General features: G+C 44.3%; 1 protein-coding gene across 7 annotated transcripts in view; it reads left to right on the forward strand.

Moving 5' to 3' along the window:
- TSC22D2 (TSC22 domain family member 2) overlaps positions 1-17,208 on the forward strand; it is a 153,804-nt gene that overhangs the window by 68,178 nt on the left and 68,418 nt on the right. The gene's annotated exons all lie outside the window — the stretch shown is intronic.

Below are 17,208 nucleotides of genomic sequence, written 5' to 3' on the forward strand. Positions count from 1 at the left end.
CAGCGCAGAGGGCTGCCCCGAGGAGCGGGGCACAGAGGCCTAATCTTAAGGTGTACTGCGCTGAGCCAACTCCCAGAGAGAGAAGGCACTGTAGCAAAAGTCCTCAAGGAGAAGTACTGTGGGGAATTCCAGGAGCAGCGGGCTCTATGGTTGGAACTCATAAGTAGACTGGCGTAGAGCCTGGCCCCGAGGAGCGGGAAGCGCTGAGAGAGAGTCCAGTTAGGTTGTGCTGAGCCAGGGCCCGCAAAACAGGAGGTGCAGAGAGAGAGAGTTCGGGTAAGGTTGCGGTAAGCCTGTCTCCGAGGAGCAGGAAGTGCTGAGAGAGGAACCCGAAAGGAGAAGCGCAGAGGTCCGACAACAGGAGCAATCGGTCCGTGGAGAGACTAAGGCACCAATAGGAACCATGGAACTCGTTGCCAAGTCGGTTAGTGAAGGCTACAGGTGATGCTTAAATATTCTGGGTCAAAGATGTCATCAGGCGGGGACGAACCCGGAGTTCACGCCATGGGCCCTTTAAAGGCAGGGCAGATAGCGCGCGTCTAGAGAGGCCCAGGATCATAGCGTGGTCGGCAGCATCCTGGCCGCCATGTGGAGTGCAGAGAGCCGGGAGAAATGCGGCGATGGTGACTGGCCATTGCTGCGAGAGCACCAAAGGAGGAGGGCCAGGCAAGACGTGTGGTGAGTTGAGCCTGCCGCGGCCGGTGGTCATAAAGGGTATTCAATTTGACATTGTTATGCATAGGAAACAAAGACCTTACTGAAATTACATATAAAATGCACCCTTGATCCAACACTCCAGTAACCCAATCAAAGGAATTAATCAGATTCGTCTGACAAGGTTTGCTTTGGATCGTGCAATCCATTGGATTTCAGAAACTGCACTGTCCTCTGTTTTAGCAGAGATTCCATTAATTTGCTCAGCAAGGAGGTCAGGCTAACTGGTCTGTAGTTCCCAGCCTCCTCATTTCCACTTTTATGAATAGGAACCATATCCACTTATCTATAATTCTACGGAACTACTCCTGACTCAAAAAATGCCTTGAAAAGGTCATCCAGCAGAGCTGCTAGGCCATCTTAGTACCCTCAGAGGTATCCCATCTAGCCCCATTGCCTTATCTACTTTATTAGAACAATGTGTTTGTGAGGAGCTTACTAAAATTAATCGATTTAAATTTACCTCACTTCCAATCTTAAGAACATAAGAATTTGCTATACTGGGTCAGACCCATGGACCATCAAACCCTGTTTCCAGCAGAGGCCAATCCAGGTCACGAGTACCTGACATTTCCAAACAGTAAAAAGATCCCACATAGCTATTGTGCAGTAATAAGTGGTGGCTAATCCTTGGTCTGCTTGTTTATGGACTTCTCCAGCAACTTGTCCAAACCTTTTTACAACCCTGCTACACTACCTCCCTTAACCACATCCTCCAGCAGTGAATTCTAGAGTTTAATTATGTGTTAAGTGAAAACATTTTTTCCAAATTTCTTATGAATGTGCTACTTATGCATGAAATGTCCCCTAGTCCTTTGGATTTTTTAAAGAGTAAATAACCAATTTACATTTACCCATTCTATTCCACTCATGATTTTATAGATCTCTATCATATCCCCCATCAACCATCTCTTCTCCAAAAGCAGAACAGCCCTAATCTCTTTAGCCTTTCCTCATAGGGGAACTGCACACAGTACTCTGGGTGTGGCCTCGCCATAGAGTGATACAGAGGCATAATGACATCCGTCATTTTTATTCTTCATTCCTTTCCTAATAATTACTAACATTTTCTTTTGACCACTGCTGCACACTGAACCAAGGATTTCAAAGTATTGTCCACGAAAATAGGTCCTTGTCCTAGGAAGTAATACCTAATATGGAACCTACCATGTAACTATAATGCGGATTTCTTTTCCCGATATGCATCTTTGCACTCGTCCACATTAAATTTCATCTGTCATTTGTATTTGTTTTGTGTGCACTATTCCAGGCCTGTCCACAGTGAACACTGATCAGAAATATTTAAACAATTTTGCTTTTTCCTCATCGACTTCTACATATTCCCCCCTTTTCTCTCACTGCCACTTTTGCACTTCCATCACATATCTTAAAAATAGTTTTGTCCCCTTGTTTTACTGTATTTGCTATTTTTTTCTTTGATTTTGAGTATTTGCATTCCTGGCTTCTTTCCCAGCTTCTCTCAATTTTTCCAGGTATTGTTGCCTGTCTTCCTCTTTCTGCGATCTCTTGTATTTTATAAATGCTAATCTTTTCTCCCTTCCCTTTTCAGCGATTCTTTAGAAAACCATAGTGGCCTCTTTCCTGTATTTACTTTCCTAACAAAAAGATGAGTTGCCTTGGTATCTCCTTTTAGTGTTGCCTACCACTCTTCTATTTCTCCCTAGAGTTCCCCATCCAGCTAACCACTCTTTGAGGTACTCCCCCCCCCCCCCCCCCCCCCCAATATTAAGTTAATTTTTCTGAAGTCTAGGACCTTCATTTCTTGTGCCCTAATGCTTGAACACCATCCGATGATCATGTACTATATCCATTGGTAAACACCAGGTCCAATGTTGCCCCTCTTGTGTGGGTTCCATTACCAGTTGATAAAGTTCTCTTTGCAGAGAATCCAGGATCTCCCTGCTTCTAGAAGATACTACAGCCAGGATATATGCCAATATCTGGCACATTGACATCCCTTAACAATAACACCTCCCCTTTTATAGCAATTTTGTGAATATTCTCAGTTATATTTTTATCCATTTCTTCTGTCTGTAATGGAGATATGTATATTATACCAATTTAGATGTTCCATTTCCTCTTTAAATTATCCGTATCTCATAAGCCCAGCAATACTATTGCTTTAAAATATATATATATATTACATAGAAATGACGGCAGAAGAAGACCAAACGGCCCATCCAGTCTGCCCAGCAAGCTTTCGCACTTTTTTTCTCTCTCATACTTATCTGTTACTCTTGGCTCTTAGTAACCTTTTGGTTCTATTTCCCTTCCATCCCCGCCATTAATGTAGAGAGCAGTGTTGGAACTGCATCTAAATGAAATAGCTTAATTAGTTAAGGGTATTAACCACCGCAGTAAGCAAGCTACAGCCATGCTTATCTGTTTATCCAGACTATGTAATTCAGTCTTTGTTGGTTGTTGCCTGAATATAGATCCACGTTTCTTCATTCCCCCCTGCCTTGAAGCAGAGAGCTATGCTGCAAATGCATTGAAAGTGAAGTATCAGGCTTATTTGGTTTGGGGTAGTAACTGCCATAACAAGCAAGCTACTCCCAGCTTTTTTTGAATGCAAATCCTTTTTTCCACATTTCCTCATTGCCGCTGAAGCTTAGAGCAATGTTGGAGTTGCATTAACCATGTGTATGTTTATTGAATAAGGGTATTATCACCAGGTAGTTACCGTCGTTCCCGTGAGCCACCCACTCTTCATTTCACATCCTCTAGACTTTATGGATCCACGGTGTTTATCCCATGCCCTTTTGAAGTCCTTTATAGTTTTGGTCTTCACCACTTCCTCCGGAAGGTCATTCCAGGCATCCACCATCCTCTCCGTGAAGAAATACTTCCTGACATTGGTTCTGAGTCTTCCTCCCTGGAGTTTTAAATCGTGACCCCTGGTTCTGCTGATTCTTTTCCTATTATATATGATTTTTTTGCCGCATCTCCCTTCCTTCCTTCCTGAATAGATTGTAGCTCGATATAACTATATCCCAGTCCTGGTTTTCTGTGTACCATATCTCTGTGATAGTCACTATAACTAAATCTGCTTCTTCCATGACTGCCTGCCTCTAGATCCGAGACTTTTTCCCATACTATGTTCTTTAGTGTACATGGCTATATTGCCGCCGCCACCCCCCCCCCCCCCCCCATGTCTCTTGTTTCAATACAAGTATTTGTTTCTTGTCTTAAGGCTTTGTTTGCCCATCCCCAATAATTCTAGTTTAAAGGCGCCCTCAGTAGGTTTGCCATTTGTGATGAAAGATGCTGCATCCCCATCCAACAGATGAACCCTTGCTCAGCAATCTTGAAATATTCCATGATCCAGGAAGCTAGAACGCTTCCAGACTAGTTTAAACCTGTTAACTTCAAAATCAAACACTTCACCCACTCAGCATTAGACATTGAAGGCTGCCTCTTCTTTGGCGTTGAGCAAGAAGCTAAATAAAATTGCATCAGACAGCCACTCTTTGCACTCACTTGCATAAGAAAGCAGGGTCAAGAACAAGAGAGCACTATTGGGCTCCAATGCTGAAACTTCAACATCGTTCTTTTCATTGGCTCAGTCCCAATGATGATATATGAAAGTCTGCCCCCCCGAGAGATCCAGGCAAGTGAAGATTTCATTGTTGCTAACCACGATGCAGATGGCACATCGTCTTCTCTATTTCCTATTCTGTTTGTCTCTTCTCCCGCTTATGTGATGCTGCTGATCCCTTTGGTAACTCAGCAGGATATTTAATATACCACCCACTGCTACTTGGGAGTAATATGTGAAAATGATTTGGCTAGAATGGTGCAGGATCTCTTGCTAGGTGTGTAGCTAGCCTCTAAACTAGTTATGTCAAAGGCACTAGTATCTTTATCTGTGGTACAAGTAAATGCTATTTTAGAATTCTTCATGTTGAACTATGCTTTTCAGTGGTAACATAGCACCAGATGTCATTCTTGGGAGTTTTTCAACTTCTGAAAGAGGAATATCTGCTCCATTTTCTAAAAGGAGGTATACAACATTCCACTTTCCGGTGCTCTCTGTCCTCCTCCTTGTGTCCGACTGAATTGGAACACTTGCGGGAAATTAACACTATGCTGCTGTTACGGCTATGGCTGCTGTGCAACCGCCTCACCACCAGGGGTCCCTCTAGTGCTGGCTCTCCTGGCAGGCCCAGTCCATCTCCCCTGTCCACTCTATGTTCTGGGCTTTTCCTTATAACCCTGCCTGACAGTTCCCTCGGTGCTTCGGCATCAAGCTCTCCTGGGCTCCCTGCTCTAGCCTTGCACGGCCTTCGGGCCTTGCCTTGCCCTGTGCGGCCTTCGGGCCTTTCCTTGCCTTGCCCTGCGCGGCCTTCGGGCCTTTTCCTTGCCTTGCCTTGAGTGGCCTACGGGCCTTCTGACCTGCCTTGCTCTGCTTACAGTGTGTGGCCTACGGGCCTTCTGTGTATGTGGCCTACGGGCCTTCTCTGTGTGTGTGTGGCCTACGGGCCTTCTCTGTGTGTGTGTGGCCTACGGGCCTTCTGACCTGCCTTGCCCCGCTTACGGTGTGTGGCCTACGGGCCTTCTGACCTGCCTTGCCCCGCTTACTGTGCCCTGACCCAGCCTGAACCTAGACACTGCTATCTGCCGCCTGCCCTGACCCAGCCTTAACCTAGACACTGCTATCTGCCGCCTGCCCTGACCCAGCCTGAACCTAGACACTGCTTGCTGCCGCCTGCCTTGACCCAGCCTGGACCCAGACACTGTTTCTAGCCTTTCCTGTCTCTCTCCACCTGGAGCCACCCTTCTGGGTGGTGTTCACGACTCCTGACCGGAGCCCATGCGTAACAGCTGCCTCCTTCCAGAAACACATATCTTCCAGAAGACCTCCCTATCTATGTCAATAGGATATCGCAAATTAATTTGTTTTTATTTGCAGGAGGAAACCATCTAGAACTCCAGTGCTAGGAATGCTTAAGTATCTAAATACCTAGGATACTAGCCATCCCATTCCACCAAATTCTGAAAGACATCTGGCAGACCCTATTTAAAACTCCTTCAGTATAGAAAAAGGTAGATGTAAAATACCAGGCAATTCCGGATTTTGAGAAGACTCAATTATCTTACCACTCTAATGGTTGGTGGTTTTGCCTCTGAAGAATGCGAGCCATTCCGCCAGAAAAGAACCTGCGCAATTTACAGCTATTTGGCATCTTCATTGTATACCGGACATGAATTTGATAAATATCTTGTAAAATCTACATATATTTTTTATACTGGTTAATTGCAATCTGCCATAGCTATGAGAGCATGGCCTGGTTCCAAGCCTCAGTTTTTAAGGAAAGATGTCTTAACATAAATTTCCATACTGGGTCAGACCAAGGGTCCAGCATCCTTTTTCCAAAATGGCCAATCCAGGCTACAAGTACCCAAACACTAAGTAGTTCTCACAGGACAAGCAGGATGGTAGTGCTCACACATGGGTAACATTATCAGGGTGGAGCCCAATCACAGAACACTTTTGTCAAAGTTTATAGAATTTTGACTGGCATCTCCTGGGCATGCCCAGCATGGTACTAACCCTGCAACCAGCAGGGGTCCCCCTTCAGTCTTTTTTTTTTTTTTTTCCGCGCAGCAGTAGTCATGCAGCTTAAGGAGCTCTCTAGAGATTCCTGACAGGAATTTTTCTCACGGAACGTCTTTCAAAATTTTCAAAAAAAAGTTACCCCATAGGGGTCCCCCTAATGATTCCGTACTCTGCGGTGGAAAGGTAAGGCTTTACCCTTGTTTGTGGTCAATTCCCACTGAGTTTTCCCTTCAGGGCCTACTGGCCATCAACCGCACCACAGCTAAATTTTTGTCGAAGCCATGGCATCTGGTTTTCGACGGTGCCCCGACTGTCATCGGACAATGTCCATCACAGACCTGCATAGAGTTTGTGTACTGTTTGTGGTCTGACCATGACATCCTAACTTGCACCAAATGTGCCCAAATGACACCAAAGGGCTGTAAGGCCCACTTGGAGAAGATGGAGTTTTCTTTTCAGTCAAAACCTCAGACTCCATCGACCGCTTCGACATCGTCTGAGCCAGTGCCATCAACCTCTCGCCAGCAGCTGGGCACTGGTGCTGCCTGACCGGTATTGACTACTCCGAAGGTGTCGTCTACTTCCTCCTCGCCTCAGGAAAAGAACAGAGGGGAACATCGTGAAAAGCGTCTCCACCGGCATCGGAAGGCTCAGTCCGCTGATCCAGGCAAGCCCTCTGCATCGGCGTCGACAGAGCCACTGACAAAGAAATCCTGTCCAAAGAAAGCCCCATCCTCCTCTGCGACTGGGCCACCGAGGCATTCCCCATCTTCATTGGTGCAGGGAGCCACGACTCCACTTTTACTGGTGGACCCTCCAGCTATGCAGTTATTGCCTCCCACTCCAGAGCTGGGGTTACATGCCCCAGGCTTCCGCGAGGAATTGGATCGGATGATCCAAGAGGCCATCGGTAAAGTACTACAGGGATTCCGACCTCCATCGGCACAGTCACCGATGCCAGCCCCAGTCACTGACCTGATACTCATGTGCCTGCACCGCTTCTAGGCAGACTGGATGTGCTGATCATTGCGCATCCACCGGTGGAACAGAGTTACCAGTATGTCCACCGCCTTCCACGCCGATACCTTTATCAACGGAAGATGAGCCACAGATACCCATACCACCGTCTGGGATCTTGCCACCGACTCAGCCATAGGTACCGCATTGTCCTCCGGTGCCACTGTCGCCGCCATCAGTGCCTCTGATACCATTGATGCCTAGGACTAATCCTTCAGGACTAACGCCATTTCTTCCCTCTGATCCTGTGGGAGCTGGGGATCAGCCTTATGATCCTTGGACTGATGATTCTTCCCAGGATTCTGATGATCTGCCTTCAGAACCCTCTCCTCCTGAGGAAAGACTGATTTCCTTCAGAGGATCTGTCCTTTATTAATTTCATAAAGGAAATGTCTGAAACTATTCCATTTCAGCTTCAGACAGAAGAGGACTCGAGGCACAAGTTGCTGGAAGTACTCCAGTTTCTTGATGCCCCTAAGGAGATCATGTTGATTCCTATTCATGAAATCCTAATTGACCTGCTGAAAAGGAATTGGGAGCACCCAGGCTCGGTGCCACCTGTCAACCGAAAGACAGATGCCACCTACCTTGTCCAATCAGCCCCTGGATTTCAAAGACCACAGCTGGATCACCATTCTGTGGTTGTGGAGTCGGCCCAGAAGAAGGCTTGATGTTCTAAACCTCATTCCTTCATACCTCCAGGGAAAGAACAGAGGTCCCTGGATGCATTTGGCAGGCATGTCTTCCATGGCTTAATGCTCATTTCTCGCATTGCTTCCTACCAGTTATACATGACCCAGTATAACAAAGACCTTATCAAGAAGATCCAAGATTTCTTTGAATCTTTACCAGAACAATTCCAGGATCAACTCAATACTCTGGCTCAGAAAGGCCTAGATGCTGGCAAGCATGAAGTTCGCACTGCCTATGATATTTTTGACACTGCCTCCAGAGTGTCTGCAGCGGGGATTAGCACAAGAAAGTGGGCCTGGCTGAAGTCCTCAGACCTACAACCAGAGGTGCAGGACCGATTAGCAGACCTACCCTGCGCTGGAGATAATCTCTTCGGGGACAAAATCCAGGAGACAGTGGCACAGCTAAAGGACCACCATGAAACGCTGTGCCAGCTCTCCTCAGTACCTTCTGATTTCCCGTCCACTTCTAAGAGGACATTCCGAAGGGACTCTAAGCGATCGTCTTTCAAACCATGGAGATATCCTCCTGCCGCTCGATGTCGTCCTTCCAGGCCTTACCAGAAGGGTCAGCCCAGGCAAGCCCGACCTCAGAAGACCCAGCCAGCCCCTCAACAGGGCCCAGCTGCTGGGTTTTGACTCCTCGCTGGAGAGCATAAGCCAACCTCCTCTACCATCCGTACCAGTCGTTGGTAGACTGTGCCACTTCAACATATGGCACATGATCACTTCCGACCAGTGGGTCCTGGCTGTAGTGTCCCAGGGGTACCACCTCAACTTCCTAACTGTGCCAGACCACTCCCCACCTCTGCCGATGTGGGGGTCATCTTACCATTCTTCTCAACTGGAGGAGGAGATTTCCCTCCTCGAATCCCAGGCAATAGAACCGGTGCCCCTCTCCCAGCAGGGGTTCTATTCTCGGCATTTTCTCATCCCAAAAACATCAGGGGGCATTCGTCCAATCCTGGACCTGAATGCCTTAAACAAGTATCTACAGAAGGAAAAGTTCAGGATGGCAACCCTGGGTTCCCTACTTCCTCTACTGCAAAGAGAAGATTGGCTTTGCTCTCTAGATTTTCAGGACACGTACGCACACATTGCCATCACTCCGTCTCACAGAAAATTCCTTCCGTTCCTAGTCGGCCCCAGGCACTTCCAGTACAGGGTTCTCCCTTTCGGCCTGGCGTCTGCACCTTGAGTCTTCACCAAGTGCCTCATAGTGGTCGCGGCCTACCTGAGGGGTCAAGAAATCCATGTCTACCCTTATCTCGACGATTGGTTGATAAGGGCTCTGACCCACAACCACACACTAGAATCCTTACGTCTAACCCTCAATACACTTCTATCTCTTGGGTTTCTAGTCAACTATGCCAAGTCCAAACTAGTTCCATCTCTAGATCCTCCCTTGGGATCAAGCTCACACTCTCAAGTCCCTGGCACATTATCTCCAGGCTCGAGATTACTCGACAGCTCGTCGTTTCCTCATCCTCCTGGGTCATATGGCATCCTCTGTGCATGTCACACCCATGGCCCACTTGGCCATGAGAGTGACACAGTGGATCTTGCGTTCCCAGTGGGTTCAAGCTTTTATCATCCAATGTCCAGCATTGTCCACATTACCAAGCAGCTCCACCTGTCGCTGGCCTGGTGGATGCAACACTCCAGTCTTCTTCAAGGCCTTCCTTTTCAGGCTCCAGAACCTCAGATTATCTTAAAACCCCTCCAACCTAGGGTGGGGTGCTCATGTCGGCGACCTGCAGACTCTGGGAACCTGATCTCTACAGGAAGCCAAACAGATTAAATTTCTTGGAGCTTCGGGCGATCAGATATGCCCTCCGGGTTTTTCAGGATTGCCTCTCAGGCAAAGTCATCTTGATTCAGACCGACAACCAGGTGGCGATGTGGTACATCAACAAGCAAGGAGGAACGGGTTCCTACCTTCTGTGTCAGGAAGCTGTGCAGATATGGGCATGGGCTCTTTCCCATGCTATGTACCTCAAGGTGACCTACTTGGCAGGCATGGACAATGTTCTGGCGGACGAGTTGAGTCTAACCTTTCATCCGCACGAGTGGTCCCTCAACCCCACAATGGCGGACACACACTTTAAACGCTGGGGTTATCCACGACTGGACCTCTTTGCGTCCATCCACAATCGCAAAGTACAGAACTTCTGCTCGCTCACTCGCAGCCGCCACTCACAGCCGAGGGACGTGTTCACCCTCTCATGGTCCACAGGTCTCCTCTATATGTACACTCCACTTCCACTCATCTCCAAGACTCTCATGAAGTTACGAAGGGACAAGGGCTCAATGATTCAGATAGCCCCTCACTGGCCATGCCAAGCCTGGTTCCCAATCCTCCAGGATCCCTCAATACACCAGTGTGTTCGCCTGGGGATAACTGATAACTCTACTGATAACGCTACTGATAACTCAGAACAACGGGCGCCTGCGTCACCCCAACCTCCCAGCCCTGTCTCTGACTGCATGGATGTTGAAAGGCTGATACTCCAACCCCTTAACCTTTCGGTGTCGGTATCTCGAGTCCTGATAGCTTCACGAAAGCCTTCCACGAGTCGCTCTTATTGCTCTAAGTGGAAAAGGTTTTCGGTCTGGTGCACTTCTGTCCATTGACCCCCACCCTTCGCTTGTTCCACCGCGAAGTTTCTGGACTATCTCTGGCATCTGAGTCGGGCCTGAAAACTTCCTCTATAAAGAGTACGTGTCAGTGTAGTAGCCGCTTTCCACAACTGAGTAGGAGATGTCTCTTTCCATACATCCCTCAGTCACACGCTTCATGAGAGGTTTGCTCCACCTGAAACCTCCCTTGCATCCTCCGGCCCCTGCTTGGGACCTTAACGTGGTCTTGGGACAGCTCATGAAACCTCCATTTGAGCCTCTCCAATCCTGCGATCTCAACTATCTCACCTGGAAAGTACTTTTTCTTCTCACTAAAACATCCGCTCGCAGAGTTCGTGAGTTACAGGCATTTATTTATTTATTTAGCATTTGTTTATATACCGAGGTATAGCTGACATTGCCTTCACTCCGGTTTACATAATAACAACCAGTTACATATAAATTCATAACAGTATGACAGATTGAATCAACAAAAACAATAACTTAATAAAATTCAATAAATACAATGAACATTAGATATGAATGTATGCATATCTTGAAGTAGACAGTTGATATCATAATTGAGAAAAAGGTTTCTGCGAATTGGGGCAAGTTAGAAGGAGGGGGTTGCAGCAAGAAAAGGAATGAGAAGTGGATATAATAAAAGGTTTAAGTTCTGCTGTCAATGGGTGAGCAGTCATTGTATGACTGTGAGAGTAGCCAATTTTTGAGTTCTTTTTTAAAAGATTTAGAGTTTACTTGCGAATTGAGGTGTTGAGGTAGTGAGTTCCATAATTTTGGGCCGACGATAGAGATGGCTCTATTTCTAGTGGAGGATAGCTTGGCTTGTGGTAGTGAGGGGACATCCAGCTGAATTTTATATGTTGATCTTGTGGTACGTGATGATTTATGTAGATTTATAATATTGTCCAGGGCAGTGAAGTCAGCTTTGTGAATTGTCTTGTGTAGGATAGTGAGGACTTTATACTCTATTCTTTTTTTAATTGGTAGCCATTGTAGGTTGTAGAGTACTGGGGATATATGGTCGGATTTTCTTTTGCCAGTCAGAACTCTGGCAGCTGCATTTTGGAGTAACTGCAGTGGTCTTAAGGTTGAGTTAGGAAGGCCTATTAGAAGGGAGTTGCAGTAGTCCAAACTGGAGAATATGAGGGTTTGAAGAACGGTTCTGAAATCCAGGGGGTGAAGCAGCGGTTTAAGGTGTTTGAGTATTTGAATTTTGTAGAAGCCTTCTCTTGTTTTTGATGAGAGATGTTTTTTAAAATTTAGCTCGTTATCTAGCCAAAAACCAAGGTCTTTAACGTTGTCTTTGAGTTGAATTTGCATGTTGTCAAATTGGAAGGGTGTAGTGGATGTTATACTAGAGTTTTTTCTTGAAATTAGTATACATTCTGTTTTGTTCATATTTAAGCATAATTTTAGATTGTTTAGTAGCTTTTGTATTGCTTCAAGGTGTGAGGCTGCTTTTGACATTGTTTCTTCTAAAGACGAAGTAATGGGAATGAGAAGTTGTATGTCATCAGCATACATGTAGAAAATGATGTTGAGGTTTGTTAGTCACCTACCTGCCTTACACTAAATTTCTGCACGACAGAGTACTCCTCCGTACACACCCTAAGTTTTTACCAAAGGTACTGTTGGAATTTCATCTTAATCAATCCATCATTTTACCTACTTTCTTTCCAAGGCCCCATTCAAACCCAGGAGAAAGGGCTCTTCATACCCTTGGACTGCAAACGTGCCCTGGCATTTTATTTAGACCGCACGTCAGCCCACAGGAAATCCACCCAATTATTTGTTTCCTTTGATAACATCAAATTGGGAAATCCAGTGGGAAAACAGACCCTTTCCTCCTGGCTGCTACCAGCAAGTAGGCATTCCGCTACAAGACCGTGTGAAAGCGGACTATTGCAACTTCAGTGGCACACCTTCGTTCGGTTCTACATATCGATATTTGTCAAGCTGTGACCTGGAGCGCTCTCCATACCTTCGCAGCCCATTATTTCTTGGATAAGGCTGGCAGGCAAGATTCCATTTTTGACCAGTCTGTTCTGCGCAACCTTTTTCTCAGCTTAATACCCAACGTTCTACCAGTGATCCGTTCTGGGTTTTCAGGATGCCCTCCTCCCAAATCCACCCTTGTTGTTGTGCCTGTTGCACGTCTTTGGGTGCATTTGGTGCTTTGCTCGGGCATCCTCAGCTCACTATTCACCCATGTGTGAGGACTACCATCCTGCTTGTCCTGTGAGAAAGCAGAGTTGTTTACCTGTAACAGGTGTTCTTACAGGACAGCAGGATGTTAGTCCTCACGAAACCCGCCCACCACCCAACGGAGATTTATTTTTCACACATACTTTTACTATACACAAGATTGAAGGGGGACCCCTGCTGGTTGCAGGGTTAGTGCCATGCTGGGCATGCCCAGTAGGTGCCAGTCAAAGTTTTAGAAACTTTGACAAAAGTGTTCTGTGACTGGGCTCCATCCTGATGATGTCACCCATGTGAGGACTAACATCCTGCTGTCCTGTGAACACCTGTTACAGGTAAGCCAGTAATAGCAGTGGCTAATCCCTAAGTTAACTTGATTAATAGTAGTTAATGGACTTCTTCTCCAAGAACTTATCCAATCCTTTTTTAAACCCAGCTACACTAACTGCACTAACCATATCCTCTGACAACAAATTCCAGAGCTTAATTGTGCATTGAGTGAAAGCATTTTCTCCAGTTAGTTTTAAATGTGCTACTTGCTTAACTTCATGGAGTGCCCCCTAATCCTTCTATTATCTAAAGAGTAAATAACAGATTCACATTTACCTATTCTAGACGTCTAATATATCTCCCCTCCAAGCTGAACAGATTGACAAATACCCTCTGTACAGGAAAACATCTTTGGCAGTAAGTTGGAGATAAAATCTCAAGGATCACGGTTCCACCTTGCAGTCTCCCTCCTATAAATGCAGACCCTTCTCAAAATACCAGAAGGTTCCAAGCTTCCTCTCAAGAAAATCATTCCCAACATCATCTGAGAGTGAGACCCTGGCAAGCCAAAGGAAGTGATTTGACTTCTCATTAAAAGTTAACTTTTTGTCTCCTTAGACAACTGCTAGTACCCCAGTCTCAGAGCAAAAAGACCTGTTGGTGGAAGACTTTAATCCTTTTTGTGAATTAGTGGCTGCTAATGATTCACATGGATCTTTTTCTTTATTAAGAACACAAGCTATAATTCCTAAAGATTCCTCCAGATCTGCCCCAATAAAAATTTTCTGTTCAAATTCAAGATCAACACCTATTGACTGAAATATCTTTCTACTCAAAGCAAGACCTATTTGGTATGTTCTACACTTTGAAAGGAGATCTGGATTTTATTCTAAATAATTCCTAATTTTGAAAAATACTGATCCCATTTTGGACTTTGAAAAGGAATTTGTTTAGCGTTCTAAAGAAAACTTCAAAATGGTTGCATTGTCCATAATTTTGCCTCTGTTAGACCAGTGAAACCAGCGTTGCTTTCTAGACCTAAAAGATGCTTATACTCACATGATCTGCAGTTCACAGAAAATTTCTCAGGTCCATTTTGGGAACTCTAGCATTCAGTGCAGGGTGATGCCTTTCAACTTATCATTAGTACCCCGCATCTTCGCAAAGTGCCTAGCGGTTGTTGCAGTACATCTTGGCAGAATTCAACTTGTTTCCTTGTTTAGACAACTGTCTAATCAAGAGCATTTCATACTGCACAACAGGAGAGACCTTGAGTTTTTAGTACAACTCCTAAAACATCTAGGTTTGTCAGAAATGATCTAAAATATAATCTGAAACCAACATTGCAGTTGGATTTTATAGGAGTCTCTTGACACATTGTGAAGGTATTTCTCCCTCCAACAGAGTAACTGATCTCATTTATTGGTGAACAAGGTATTCCAGTTTAGTAGTCACAACGGACTTCTCAGAATGCTAATTCACATGGCTTCGACAATTGTTTCTCAGTGACCAGATTCCACGTGAGTCAGTCCCAAAGGACATTAAACTTACTTTGAAATTGATCCTCAAACCTTAGCTCGCCAAATACAGGTGACCAACAAATTTGAGGGGAAAAAAAATCCCTATTTTGGTAGCTTTTCACAGACAGCCTCATAACTGGCTTACCTTTTCATAGCCTTCTGCATCAAGTTACACTAATAGATGCTTCATTCCTAAGGTGGGAAGTCTGAACACACAGCCATTGGTCTCCACAGGAGATACTGTCAAATTTTTAGAGCTATGAGCTATAAGACTTGCTTTTATAGTTTTTCTAGCACTTAATGGTCAGTGTGTATTAAATTTTCTATTCTGCTGTATTCATAACCAGCTTGTTCTGGGTGGATCACAAAAAATATTCAAAATATTACAACTAAACAGACAAGGATAAAATTTAAGATTTTAATCCAAACCAGCAATAAATACTGCAATGTTTTTTTTACATCAACAGGGAGGATCTATATTTTGGAGACAGTCAAAATCTAGGATTGGGTAATAGCTCATGTATCCTTTTTTCTTTGAAACATCTATTTAGCAGGTAAGGAGAACATAATGGCAAATAAAGAAACAGGGTCCTTGGACCCTGCCCAATACCCAACCTCGAGTGGTCTCTGGACCAACAAACACACAGCATTCTTTTCACAGATTATAGCCTTTGTGGGGCCATCTCAACAACGTTTGAATTTTCTGCTCCAGAAGGCATGCCCCAAGCGTTCTTGATACAATGGGCTTTTTTTATGCATTCCCTCTCTTACTATTAATAGTCAAAACCTTGGCAAAAGGGAAGAAAGTTCATATAATCCTGATACAGATGGCTCCTTTCTGGCCTAGAAATATATGGATCCTTCTATTTCAACTGTCCCTAGGAAATCCATTTTGGCTGAAGCCTCTTCCAACTCTGGTTTCACAGAACCAAGGCACCCTGCTTCATTTGAGCATCTTAATTCTTACAGAGGGTGGATGTTGGAAAAACAGTAATTTATTTCTTTTGTTATTTCTTAGATTCTCCTTGCTTAAGGAAACAGTATACTAGTGCCTCTTATTTTCAAATCAAAAGGTTTACATTTTGGTATATAGACAAAAACTTAAATACCTTCTCTTATTGCATACCAAAATTTCAAGATATGTTCTCCATTTATTTGAATTTAGTATAAAGACAAATTTTGGTCAGAAGTCATCTTCATGTGCTAGATGCTTATCAAAACCGGTAGGACAGATTTGTTCTCATCCTCTACCTGTTTTATGAAAGGCTGCCTTCACCTGAAACTGCCTGTAAAACTGCATGCACTGCACTGGGTTCTCAATGTGATCCTCATTCATCTGATGAAATACCCCTTTTGAGTCTAGAAATACTTGTGGTCTCAAGTATTTGACTTTGAAAGTAGTATTCTGTATTGCAGTCATCTCCGAGAGAGTCAGCGAGCTTAAAGCATTAGAGACTTGTCCTCAGTGTACAGCATTTTTTAATAAGTTTTGTGTACACATTCAAAATTTCTTCCAAAAAGTGTCTCACTTAAATCATTGTTCCAGTTTTCTGTCCCAGATCTTATACCTATAAGTCTGAGGCAAACTTTATATATACGCTAGAATGTCAGAGCACTATCTCTTTACATTGATATAACTAAAGGTGTCAGAAAATCCACACAGCTCTTCATCTCTTGTGACCCTAATAGACCTGATCTAGCAGCCATATCTATAACAATTTGCATCTTGGGAATGTATATCAATTTGCTATGACACAGCATACCTAGTTTTGTTTTTTTTAAGGCCACATAACACACAATTTAAGAGCAATGGTATATTCTATAGCTTACCTTGACATTGTCTGTCATGAAAATATGTAAAGCTGCTACATGGATTTGAACACACACATTTACCTCTCATTGTTTAGATTTGTCATTCATGCTATGATAGTAAATTTGGCCAAATGGTACTAAAACATTTATTTAAAAGGTGATACATTTTTCAGCAAGTCCTTCCTTCCAACATGTGTGCTTGTTTCCTTAAAGTATAGTTAAGAGCTTTCAGCTTGGTAGTCACCACATGTGGTACTGATTTAGTCCTTCCCATAGAGAAAGCAAAGTTGCTTACCTTAACTTGTGTTCTCAGTGAACAGGATAAATCAGTCACACATACTGTCCCGTTTCCTCATGGAGTTCAGAATGTTTTTCTCATAAGCTATGATATTGAGGAGGCCTTGTAAAGTGCAGCTCTGAGTAGAAAAGCCTTATAGACTCCCTGTCTTTGGTGTTGTCAGATGTCGTCGCCCACATGTGTGACTGATATATTCTGCTGTCCATGGAACTCTAGCTACAGGTAAGCAACTTTGTTTTCACTTAAATGGAACTATGTTGACTATTCACGATTAAGTTGACTATAGCTTCAAGTTCCTGTCTGGAAAGTAAAGCTTGTAAATTGAAGTTTAAATGTTAAATTTACTTATTGTTAAATACAATATTAGTTTTGTAAGTAATTGTTTTTCAGTTGATCATTGTAAAAGCTGTGTATACTAGAATTGAATCAAAATATTCTAACTTTTGTCAAACAGATGTA

This window comes from Rhinatrema bivittatum, chromosome 9, assembly GCF_901001135.1.
Source record: "Rhinatrema bivittatum chromosome 9, aRhiBiv1.1, whole genome shotgun sequence".
Taxonomy (NCBI): domain Eukaryota; kingdom Metazoa; phylum Chordata; class Amphibia; order Gymnophiona; family Rhinatrematidae; genus Rhinatrema; species Rhinatrema bivittatum.